Here is an 11781-nt window from a genome sequence, read left to right on the forward strand (position 1 = left end):
CAGCACAAACATGTGGGAAGAAAGTGGTAGCTCACCTATGCCATGGAGCATAAAAAATAGTAGGAGATCTTCCTTTCCCATAGTATGAACTTACCGCCGCCGCCTTGCACCTTGATGCGTCGCCACTGCCACCAGCCAATTAACAGGAGGTATCAATCTGTATCCGCAAAAGCACATGTTGTATAGGCAACTTCAATGATATCTAAAAGAAAGACCATTATTCTGATTGCAACAGCAACAAAGTGTAGTGTTTTGAATCAGATAAAAAATCACTTGTATACTATACTAAGCCATAAATATGAATAATTTTAGAATTGAGCGAGTGCACCAATGCTCTATTTATCAGTGTATAGAAAGCTTATTTCTATTAGTAGTAAATTTATAATTGTCTACCTGAATCAGTGTTGTTACAGAAGCATATATGATCCAAGCAGGACATATTTGCTTGGCATATCCACTTGTGTCATCACTCTTGCTAGCATAGGACTGGATGCTGAAGAGAATAACCATGATAGATCACACAGAATAATCATTCCCAAGAGAATGGTACGAAAGCTAAAAAATCGAGAATAGCATTGATGTCCAAACCCTGAATAAAAACATATACATATGAGAGTTAGAGAATAAAGGAACAACAGATTGGTGAAGTTAGGCCTGAATATAAACACAAGAAAAAGCAAGCAAGAACAAATAACTTCTACATCTTGGCTCAACTTGCTCTAGTTAATTAGTGGAATGGATGAACTCAGTATGTCTCCAAGAACAACTATAGACTGGATCCAGCTACAATCATCCCTAAAAACTGATACTTAGAAAACATTATAATGAACAATGTCCTTCAAAAGTTGAGCTATGCCTAAAAATAATCATGTTACATCAGACATCTTCTGGGCTGCTAAGAGGATCATGTAAATGAAGTGACAGAGAGCTTTGTTCTTTGGTAATCTCTCATGTGGCCATTAATCAATCATATATTAGATGCGGAAAAAGAGTTATGCACATTATCTACTCTACTTCTCTACCTAGACTAGTCCACCAATCGTATGAAACTTCATCAATTGCAGATGCATATGTTGATCTTATAGGAGTTTTAAATGAGATGTCATTTTAAATTCGTCTTGTATATGAAGACCATAGAAAATGTAAAATCAAAATGTAAGTAAAACGCTGCCAGTAGGTTTTGATTCACATGGACAGCGGCTCCAAATTGCGTGGAACTAACAATCATTTTCGCAAATATTCAAAGAAACCAGGGCCACACATTTGCAAATATCTTGCATTCTTGCTTACCCCTAACGTGTAAGAACCATAGGTCAGGACCGCAGCCGTCAGTCGCCTCGGGGGAACCCTCTCCTCACAGGCACCGCCTTGGCCCAATCCGTCACAATATGCAAGAGCAAGAAGCGAAAACAGAACAAATCAGGAACTCTAGCCTGACGCACATGCCCGCAATATCCGATTTTTCCAAGCCGAAATCTCCATGTCCCAGTACCTTCTTGAGCTCGCGGATGACCTGCTCCCTCGTTTCCTCCTCCTCGGGTGTTGGGATGGGCCCCTCGTCCGTCAAGAACGGCATCATCCCCAAGAAAAGGAAAGCACGAGATTACTCAGAGATAACCGGGGACAACAGAGAAACCAGAGGAATTCACGGACGACGGGGGGCTCACCTGGACGAGGGAGTGGGTCCTTCCCTCCTGGCGCTAGAGCAGAAGGGGTGTCGTGGGCGGCGAGAGGGGGCTGACGGAGAGGACGCGCGCCAGCGGCAGAAGCAGGGAGGGGAAATCGCGGGCGCGGGCGTGGACGCGAGAGCGAGGCGGCGACGGACGGGGAGGATGGTTTCAGACGGTGGCGGGCGGGGAGGATGGCCGGTGGGCGGGGAGGGTGGTCGACGGCGACGTGAGGAGAGGAGGCAGGGTGGCGGCGTGGGGGACGGGCAGAAGAGAGAGAGGAGTCGGGGCGAGGGGCGAAGGCTGAGGAGTGGGAAAACAGAGATGCGGCTAGGGTTCCACCACGGACGACTGCCTTTTATACGTGTGTGTGTGAAGACGAGAGTGCCCTCAGTGGAGCATGGGAATTACCGGCGGTGGCTATGTGTTATTCACTTGCCACAGAAGTGGTGGTCTTTGTTATGTAGTTTTGGAGTACCCTAGCCACAGATCTGGTGGTTTTGAGCAACTAGATGGAAACCGCGGCTTGCCGCACCCCCGCACCCCTGCCGGGTGCGGTCGTATCCAACCTGGTAATAAAGGTATCAAATCAAAGATGCAAGAACAACATCACCATGTAACAATCCAACAGGCATTTTCATCAAAATTAAAACAACTCAAAGCGAGCCATGTAAACAACTCAAAGCAGTCCAACCTTATGCCCGACCAAACATTGTACTCGTAATTGCAATGAAGGTGGTACAAAGAAAGATGTAGGTAGAGCGGCGCCAAATAGATACAAAAGGAAAAATTGAGCCACTGATTCAGCATTAGGATTTCTCAAAGACACATGAGGAATTGCAATGAAGGTGGTACAAAAAAAGATTTCTCAAAGACACATGAGGAAGACTGTCTAAGGCAATGATCCAACATCTGCTATTTCTCAGGGAAGCATTAGTCTCGTACAAAGAATCGAAATCCATTACAAGCTAAATATGGTTCAGTAGAAAACATCAAATTTAGTACAAAGAGCATATGTCCACTACAATGCTAATGAATATTTTACTCATACAAAAGGTGACATGCATATTTTTTTTACAAAGGGATATTGCCTAACCCATACTAAAAAAGCTATGTGCATGATTTGGGAAATCAGCAAGAAAAGGCAAGTATCAGTAACGGTATGAACCGAGCACATCGAGTATCCATCCATAAAAATATGCAAAAGGATTAACCAGTAAACACCAACAAAATGGTATATCTTTCAGGAGCAGCAGGGAAAATGGGATATAAGAAAGCCACATCACAAGATATTAGTCCTGCATCATAAAAGCATTACAATTAGATAATTATGATGGAATACCTCAAAACTTTGTTGAGCAAATGGAAATAGTAAGCTCTTTGATACAATGATAGGTAAACCTCTACTGGGTGCCTAACTGAATAGTTAATGTTGACCATTGTTTAAGATAAGATGCTTAAGGTAAACCCACAAGCCTCCTTCAGTGAAGACATGCCAAAAAATTAACTTGTGACCACAACAATTAATTCAGCACAAAGATATTAGATTAGAAACATATATTATAAAAAAGCACCATAAACAATTGCAATTTGATAAGCAAAGCCTACAATACTAAAAAAATGAGGAAATCAAGTTGACATCAGAGAGAGAGAGAGAGACAAACCTGGGTGGCTGGGTGATGGTGCCCTCCTTCTGATGGAACGGCAATGACATATGTGTCTTCCCAGAGAAGAGCTCCTTCCCGGTGCGCGGTAGGTGGGCCAATGAGGCAGACGACAGCGAGCTCCCCCAGCCCTAGGTTAGGGGTGAGGGAAATGGGCTTGACGGCGCGGGAGTTGGGGCAGCACTGGTGTGGCTGCACACACCAATGAGGAACACAAGAGGGGCCGAGAAGCAAAGAAGGCGGCGAGGGTCCAAGCTCGCGAGGGTTGGGAGTCGCCGGATGCTGCCATGTCCCTCTTTCTAGCTGCCCACTGCACCGATGGAATCAGGAGATATCGCACATCTTAATCAGGAAAAGCATACGAAAATGAAGCCAATAGAAGCTGAATAAAGTAACAGAAGGAACCAATAGATGCCCTTGCCGGTACCCAACAGATATGGTTCAATTTTCTTTCAACTAAAATACATATGCAAAGGTGAGTCTGGTTTCCTTCCATCGAATTAACATAAATGAATTTTTCTTCTAGTTGAAACACAAACACGAACATAATTAGTGCAAGTTTGGTACATGATTCAATTCTTTTCAGAAAATAGTACTCCCTCCGTTCCTAAATATAAGTCTTTGGAGAGATTCCACTATGAACCACATACGGATGTATGTAGATGCATTTTAGAGTGTAGATTCATTCATTTTGCTCTGTATGTAGTCCATAGTGAAATCTCTACAAAGACCTATATTTAGGAACGGAGGGAGTATATGCGAAGGTGAGTATGGTTACCTTGTAGGAATTTAACAGGAACATTTTTTGCTTCCCATTAATATACAAACACGAACATGCACTACTTACAAAAAAGATAATATGGAATCAAATATCAGTTACCAAAAATAAGCTTCCCATTGGAACACAAACATGAACATATTCAGCGCAAGTTCAGTACATGATTCAATTTTGTCGACAAAAATATATGCAAAGGTGAGTCTGGTTATCTTTCATTACTTGAACACAAATACAAGCTCAGTTGGCAAATGCTCAAAGCCTCCAGGCTACAGATAAAACCCTATCTGAACAAATTATGCAACAACATATAATTTACCATGATAGTACAATGTTTTTTTCTATCATAGCCATCCTATGGAAAAGGAAAACGAACTCAAAATCAAAAAAGAAACATTAGCCTAAGCAGAACTCTTAAGCTTAATCAAATTTAAGCAAGAATTTTCATATTGTAAGAAAATGATCAAAAGAAAAATGGCACATAATCAAGATGACATAATTCAAGCTAACCATCATACTTCGACAAAAAGCATATAGGTGTGGATAGTAATCTGACATTGAAAAATTTCATAGCAATTAAGCAGGCAAAGAATATAGGAAACTAAACATAATCTTTACTTGTGATTTCTAAAAAACATTATCAGGGTGGACTCGCCCAAGACACATATGATTGTTCGAAATCTCACAACAAGTTTGTGATTTTAGGATGTAAGATTTACTTAGGCACATCCTGAGCTCGGGGTATTTGACTCATGGCGATGGTGATGCGGGCTTCTTGTTTTCACATCTCTGTAGTTGCAAGAAGCGGCGGTTATAATCATCATAATATAAACCTAAATAGTGAAAGATAGTTCATCAAGTTGAATCTTATACTTACATCTGGGGATAATCTTTATCACTGGTTTGTAGTGTCGCCGCTGCCTGCTTGATCTGGAGCAGAAGGGGGTGAGATGGTACCAGAATTTATGATGGCAAAGCAATAGTTGGGCTTTCATATTTCCCGAAAGTCCTATGAAATTGTTTATTCTTTTACAAAGTCAAAGGAAAGAAAATCTTCTCATGATAATAAACTTGCAACATATCTTTAAATACAAGCCAGATCATCTTATTTCAGAAATTTGAAATTTCTATGACTCCTTTAAATAAATTCAGGTGAAAATAGCTGCACATTTTTGTAAGGAAAAACCGATCCGCTTCGACGAAGTAAAGATATAAGTTCCAAAAATTGTTGTGTATCTTACTGACCAATCACGTCCAATTTACAATGAAGAGCATAGTTATCCAGGGGCCTGCCGTAATGCACACTATCTGTAAATATACGAACAATCAGTAAAAGTAGTTGACATCAAACTATAAGCACCAAATCCTAGAGCTCTTCTTGTCCAGTGCCAACAAAAGCATGTTTATCAATGTAAAAGCATAAAAGTAAATAGTACAGGGGACAGATCTTTTGGAGTTCTGGTGTAAAAAATATGAGCATGATAGAAAAAAATGGAATGTGCATATCTAGCAAGTGGATTGTAAATCTACAAGGGGCCAGAAAAATAGGATTTAAGCTCCATATACTGTTTGAAACTCCACCAGCCGTCCAGTGTAAGAAAGGCCAACATATCCAAAATAACGACAGTACATATAAAAAAGGTTGCTTTCCTTTTCATATAAAATGCCGACTCTTAACAAATAACCCGACTAAATTAGAATTTCAAAAGGTTGTTCAAACAATGGGAACCCTAAGCACCCAAACGTGCAGCCAAAGAGTAAATTAGTTACTGGGAATTGGACAAAGACAACACAATGAAGACCTAATTTGCAGGGCACCACAAGTGTCAGTTTAACACTATAATGTTGCAAAAGATAGTTGACATATAATAAACCAAATTTATCTTACACAACCATTTAATTAAAAGTTGTACAAAACAATGAATTTATTCTCAGGTTTCTACAGAGCTAAGCTTGGTCAAACTGTCAATCAGTCTAATATGTCATATAATAATGAAACATGATGTATGCAAACAAAGGAAACATAATTCAACTTACCACAAATCCAACTTATTATAAAGTGACATCCACTGCGCTATATTGCCCATCATGCCTCCCTCTTTCGCTTATCAGGAAATGCATGCACGGTAGTACCCAGGCGAGGAAGAGCCGGTAGGTGCATAGTTGATGGCCTTCTTCCACTTCTCCTCTTCACCATGCCTCCTCTTTATCTTCCCCTCTTGAAAGCAAAATGGTAGAACATAAGCACATCTCGATCCTCTTGAATTTGTTTCAGCATCTCTTCTGAATAAATAAAAGTGGAGAGAGGGTAAAAAAACAGAGGGTTTTATTCTCTAAGCTACTAATATTGCAAGAAGATACTTGGAATGACAATATAACTCGTCACTTGAACTGATTATTCAGTGACAGCAAGATCTCAACAACAGTATGACTGTAGACTATAGCTACATAAAGAGAATTTCAAACAATTGCCAAGTATTGTGCATCCATGGCATACTGCACCCCGGCCTACCTACATCTTTATTTGTTTTATTTATGGTCCGTTTTAGCTAACCCGGTAGCAGACGTTTTATAGAATCAGGCGGAAATGCAGAGCATGCAGGTAAGTATATCTAACTGGCAAATAGATAGTAGTATTCACTTAAACATTTGGTAGGATGCAACCAGAATTAGAAATAATATTGATATTGTGTGAGACATACAATAGCAAGACTCTGCATTTAGCAATCTGGGATGCTAACACAAAACATCCATGGAAAGTAAGTTCACAAAAGATGAGCAAACCTTATATAACAATTCATACAGATAATGGTAGAATATAGGATGGCACGGTCGTTAGTGTAGAGTGAAGTGGCTTCCAGTGGCAGCTTCTTTGGTAGAGAGATCAAAATAGAGTACATGTTCTTAGCCCAGATGATTCAACTGGTAAGCATCCAGTAGACAATGCTACCACCCAATCCAGTGCGGGATTAACTGATTAACAACTATGGAGAAAAACATACAAAATGGAAAAACATTATGGGCAGAGAACAGACAGTAGCTCACCTTAGCTCTTGTTGAGTGCCGAGGAGGCGAGGCACCTACTTCACAGTAGAGTGAATCAGAGGATGGAAAAGAGGTGCAACAGGGTGAATCAGAGGAGGCGAGACACCTACTACCAGCCGCACCCCATACAATCCGTTTTAACTAACCCGGTTGTAAGAGCATATTTATCCCTTAAGTGTTTTGGTGATTGATGACAATGTTGTTGCGGACTAATCGTGTGCCTTTAGTTTCTCAGACGCTTCATCTCTAGGCACGAGACGATTTGATGCCCCTCGAAGACTATTGAAGACGGCATTGTTTTACGTTTCTCTTTGGTAGATTTGAGTCGTAGGAGAGCCGTACTATTAAGAGGGGGTCCGCGTCGGAAAGGTTCGGGTGGAATCAACACGTACACATGTCCTTCCTTTCCTTTGCACTTTGGAGCATCTCTCCGTTATCCTAGCTGTGCCTAAATCTGACGGCTACTACTGTACTTGCGGTAGTACTCCTCTAAGGAGCGGTAGTACCGCAAGCACCTGCGGTAGTACCGCTGGGAGTCACGGTAGTACCGCTCATCTGGAGCCTTAGTACCGTGGCTCCCAGGCCTAGTGCCGCTCCGGTACGGTAGTAGGGGCGGATGTAATTTTTTTACATCCGCGCCCCCACGGTAGTACCGCACGTCCTGCGCGGTAGTACCGCGGGAGGCCACGGTAGTACCGCTCCCTCGAAGTCGTAGTACCGTGGCCCTCATACCTAGTACCGCTGCGTCACAGTAGTAGGAGCGGATGTAATTTTTGCACTGTTGCATTTTCAGCGGAAGTAGGCACGGATGTAATTTATTTCATCCGCGCTCTTCGTAGGCAGTGACTTTCCTGCCTTGCGGTAGTACCGCAAGTGGGAGCGGTAGTACCGCGCAAGCGGTAGTACTGCACCCAAGTCAGGCAAGTCCCGGCCTCTGCTGCTGCCGTGGAAGTACCGTGGTCCTCCACGGTAGTACCGCGTGGCCTTGCGGTAGTACCGTGCCCCAGGAGCGGTAGTACCGCTTGTCGCAGGCTGAACATGTGGATAACGGTTGGATCTTTTCCATGACTATATAAGTGGCGTCTCCTACCTCTAGTTGACTACCTCTTCCACCTCCAAGCTCCATTGTTGCTTCTAGCTCCATTTTGTCCCGATCTCTCTCCCTAGCCAATCAAACTTGTTGATTTGCTCGGGATTGGGTGACAAGGGCCCGATCTACACTTCCACCAAGAGATATTCGATTCCCCCACTAATCCCTAGCGGATCTTGTTACTCTTGGGTGTTTGAGCACCCTAGACGGTTGAGGTCACCTCGAAGCCATATTCCATTGTGGTGAAGCTTCGTGGTGTTGTTGGGAGCCTCCAAGTGTTGTGGAGATTGCCCCATCCTTGTTTGTAAAGGTTCGGTCGCCGCCTTCAAGGGCACCAATAGTGGAATCACGGCATCTCGCATTGTGTGAGGGCGTGAGGAGATTACGGTGGCCCTAGTGGCTTCTTGGGGAGCATTGTGTCTCCACACCGCTCTAACGGAGACGTACTTCCCCTTAAAAGGAAGGAACTTCGGTAACACATCCTCGTCTTCACCGGCTCCACTCTTGGTTATTTCGTGCCTTTACTTTTGCAAGCTTACTTGTGTTGTATCTATTGCTTGCTTGTGTGCTAGTTGTCATTGCATCATATAGGTTGTCCACGTAGTTGCATCTCTAGACAACCTATTTTGTTGCAAGGTTTAAATTGTTAAAGAAAAGCTTGAAAATTGTTAGTTGCCTATTCACCCCCCCTCTAGTCAACCATATCGATCCTTTCAATTGGTATCAGAGCCTCGTCTCTTTATTAAGGACTTTGTCGTCCGAAGAGTATGGTTGGCACCAACGACGGTGCGGAGGAGCACTCCAGTGTGAATCCTATCTCATCTACGGCCGATGGGGAAACCTCGGTCTCACGTGAGGAATTCAATGTGGCTTTAGACACATTGAAAACCTCCATGACGGCCGAGGTTAAAAGCATGTTTTCTGAATTCCTAGAAGGGCTTAAACTATCCACCTCGGCGATGAAAGTGGGTGATCCCACTAACAAGGTGACGGATGCCACCTCCGACAAGGGGGAAGCTAATAGTGAAAAAGGACCTTCTACTAGTGGTAGGAATGGCTCCGGCATCTATGCCCATGTGGAACCTCCTACTTATGGTGGACCGATTCCTACTACTCATTTAAATCATGCCGGTCCCCCTCCTAAGATTGTGAAAAATGAGGATTTTGATGCTTGGGTTTATCGTTTCAAGCGTCATTTAAAACATGTGAATACTAATCTTTGGAGAATTATAGAAGAAGGTTTCTATCCACATGACCCAAGCAACTTCACCCCTCGAGAAGCCGTGGATAGTCAATTCAATGAGAGTGCTCTCTTCATCATCCAAGATGCAATCCTTCCCAAAGATTTCCCTCATCTTCGTCCTCATGCCATGGCTAAATACGCATGGAAATGTGTTGTGTCTCTCTATCGAGGAAGTGCTAGCATTCAACGCTCCAACTATGAAGTGGTGCAAGATGAAGCCGATGGGTTTGCAATGAAAGAAGATGAAGAACCTCGTGAGATCTTTCAAAGAGTGACCAAACTCGCGGTCGCACTCCGAGATCATGGGAGCAAGGACACGGATGACAATTGGATCAAGCGCAAGTTCCTCAAGGCCATGATGCCCTACAACAAGGCCATGTCCTCCATCATTCGTCAAAGACCAGACTTCCACTCCATGACCTCAAGTTAAGTGTTGGATGAGTTCGTTGCAATGAGCATCTTGGACAAGACCGCCGACAATGCGGTGCTCCGTTCTCAAAGGGCAAAGAAGCCCAACCTTGCCTTGAAGGACAAGGTTAGTGTGGAAGAAGAAGAAGAATAGGAAGATGAGGAGAGCAACCCCGAAGACTCGAAGTATGATTATCATGAGCACATGGCTCTTGCCTCAAGACAATTTTGGAGTAAGAAGAATACAAGATCCAACTTCAACAAGAACAACTCAAGTGGCCTCAAGGGCAAGCAACGAGTTAGAACTTGTTTCAACTATGGCAATGTGAGCCATTTCATTGCGGATTGTCCTTACGAGAAGCGGGAAGACAATGGTGGCAAGTTCATCCAAAAAGACAAAGCCAAGTCCTTCCCAAACAAGAACAACTTCACCAAGAAGACTCCTACACGCGGGTTGGTAGTTCAAGAAGAATACCGTGAGGATGACGATGATGATGAAGATAGTGAAGCAACGGCTATGGCATCCGTTGCCATTGCCACAACTCCCCGGGTGTCTCTCTTCGATTCACCCAATGAGAACATCACCGCCAAGTGCCTCATGGCTAAAGCCACCAACAAGGTAACCCCCAACATCAAAACCACCATTATTCCTAATCCTCCTTCAACGGATGGCTTTGATGATGGTAAGGGGTCTAATGAGGAGGTAAATGAATTTGAGTCCTTCATGAGTAAGCTCAAGGGCAAATCCAAGAAGCACTTCGTTGCTCTCTTGGAACAACTTGGTGAAGCCAATGACATGATCGAGGCTCACGAAGAAACCATCTCTAAGATGGAAGGTCATAGTCGTGACTATGCCGATGAGATATCGGATCTCTCTAATGCTCTTGAGGAAGAGCGTGGGCATCGTTTGGCTCTTGAGGAGTCACACAACGATGACCATGCCAAATTAAAGAAAGATATTGATCATGCTCTTCTTGTGTCTCGTGTTCTAACTTCCGAGAAGGCTAAACTTGGGGTTGATCATGCTAGACTCAAGGAGGAGTTTGATGTACTTGACAAGGCCCATAAGGTCTTCAAAGGTGCTCATGCAAACCTCAAGGAGTCTCATGCTCAACTCCAAGTTAAGCTAACCAAGGAAAAGGCCACATTTCCTCACATGGTCTTAATTGATGATGCAAATGCTACTAACCCATGTTGTGAGCATGTGCATCTTGTGGAGGAGAATGCCAAGTTGAAGGAACAACTCGAGAAAGGTCTTGTGTCATGCATACAAGGCGAGAAGAACCTAAATGACCTTTTGAGCAATCAAAAGGAAGTTGTGGGCAAGGAGGGAGTTGGGTTCTCACCCAAGTCCAAGAACAAAAAGAAGAACAAGGAGAAGAATAACAAGACCAAACGACCTCCCCCGCTCAAGCAAACCTTTGTGAAGGAGGGAGAGGGTGCTCCTAAGGAGAAGAAGAACAATGCGAAGAGTGGTGATGCCAAAGAGGGCAAAGCCAACTCTCCCAACAAAGCCGGCGACTTTAACCCCTCTTATGTGTTGTGTCGTGCTAGTGATGGGCATGTTTATGCTAAATTTGTTGGTTCTTCTTATGAGTACATTGAATGGTCTATTTGGGTGCCTAAGACCCTTGTTACTAACATCAAAGGACCCATTACTAAATGGGTACCTAAAACCAAGCATTGATCTCTTGTAGGTGTTTGCTTCCGGTGGGGGATCATGGTTTCTCGACAATGGAGCAACAAATCATATGACCGGGAGCAAAGACTTGGTGGTGGACATGCAAAAGATCCCATCTATGCCCACCAATGTCGAGTGGGGTGATGCCTCACATTCTAAGGTATTGGGTCTTGGCAAGGTTGTCATTTCTCATGATCTAACGATCGAG

This window comes from Triticum dicoccoides, chromosome 3B (assembly GCF_002162155.2).
Source record: "Triticum dicoccoides isolate Atlit2015 ecotype Zavitan chromosome 3B, WEW_v2.0, whole genome shotgun sequence".
Lineage (NCBI taxonomy): Eukaryota > Viridiplantae > Streptophyta > Magnoliopsida > Poales > Poaceae > Triticum > Triticum dicoccoides.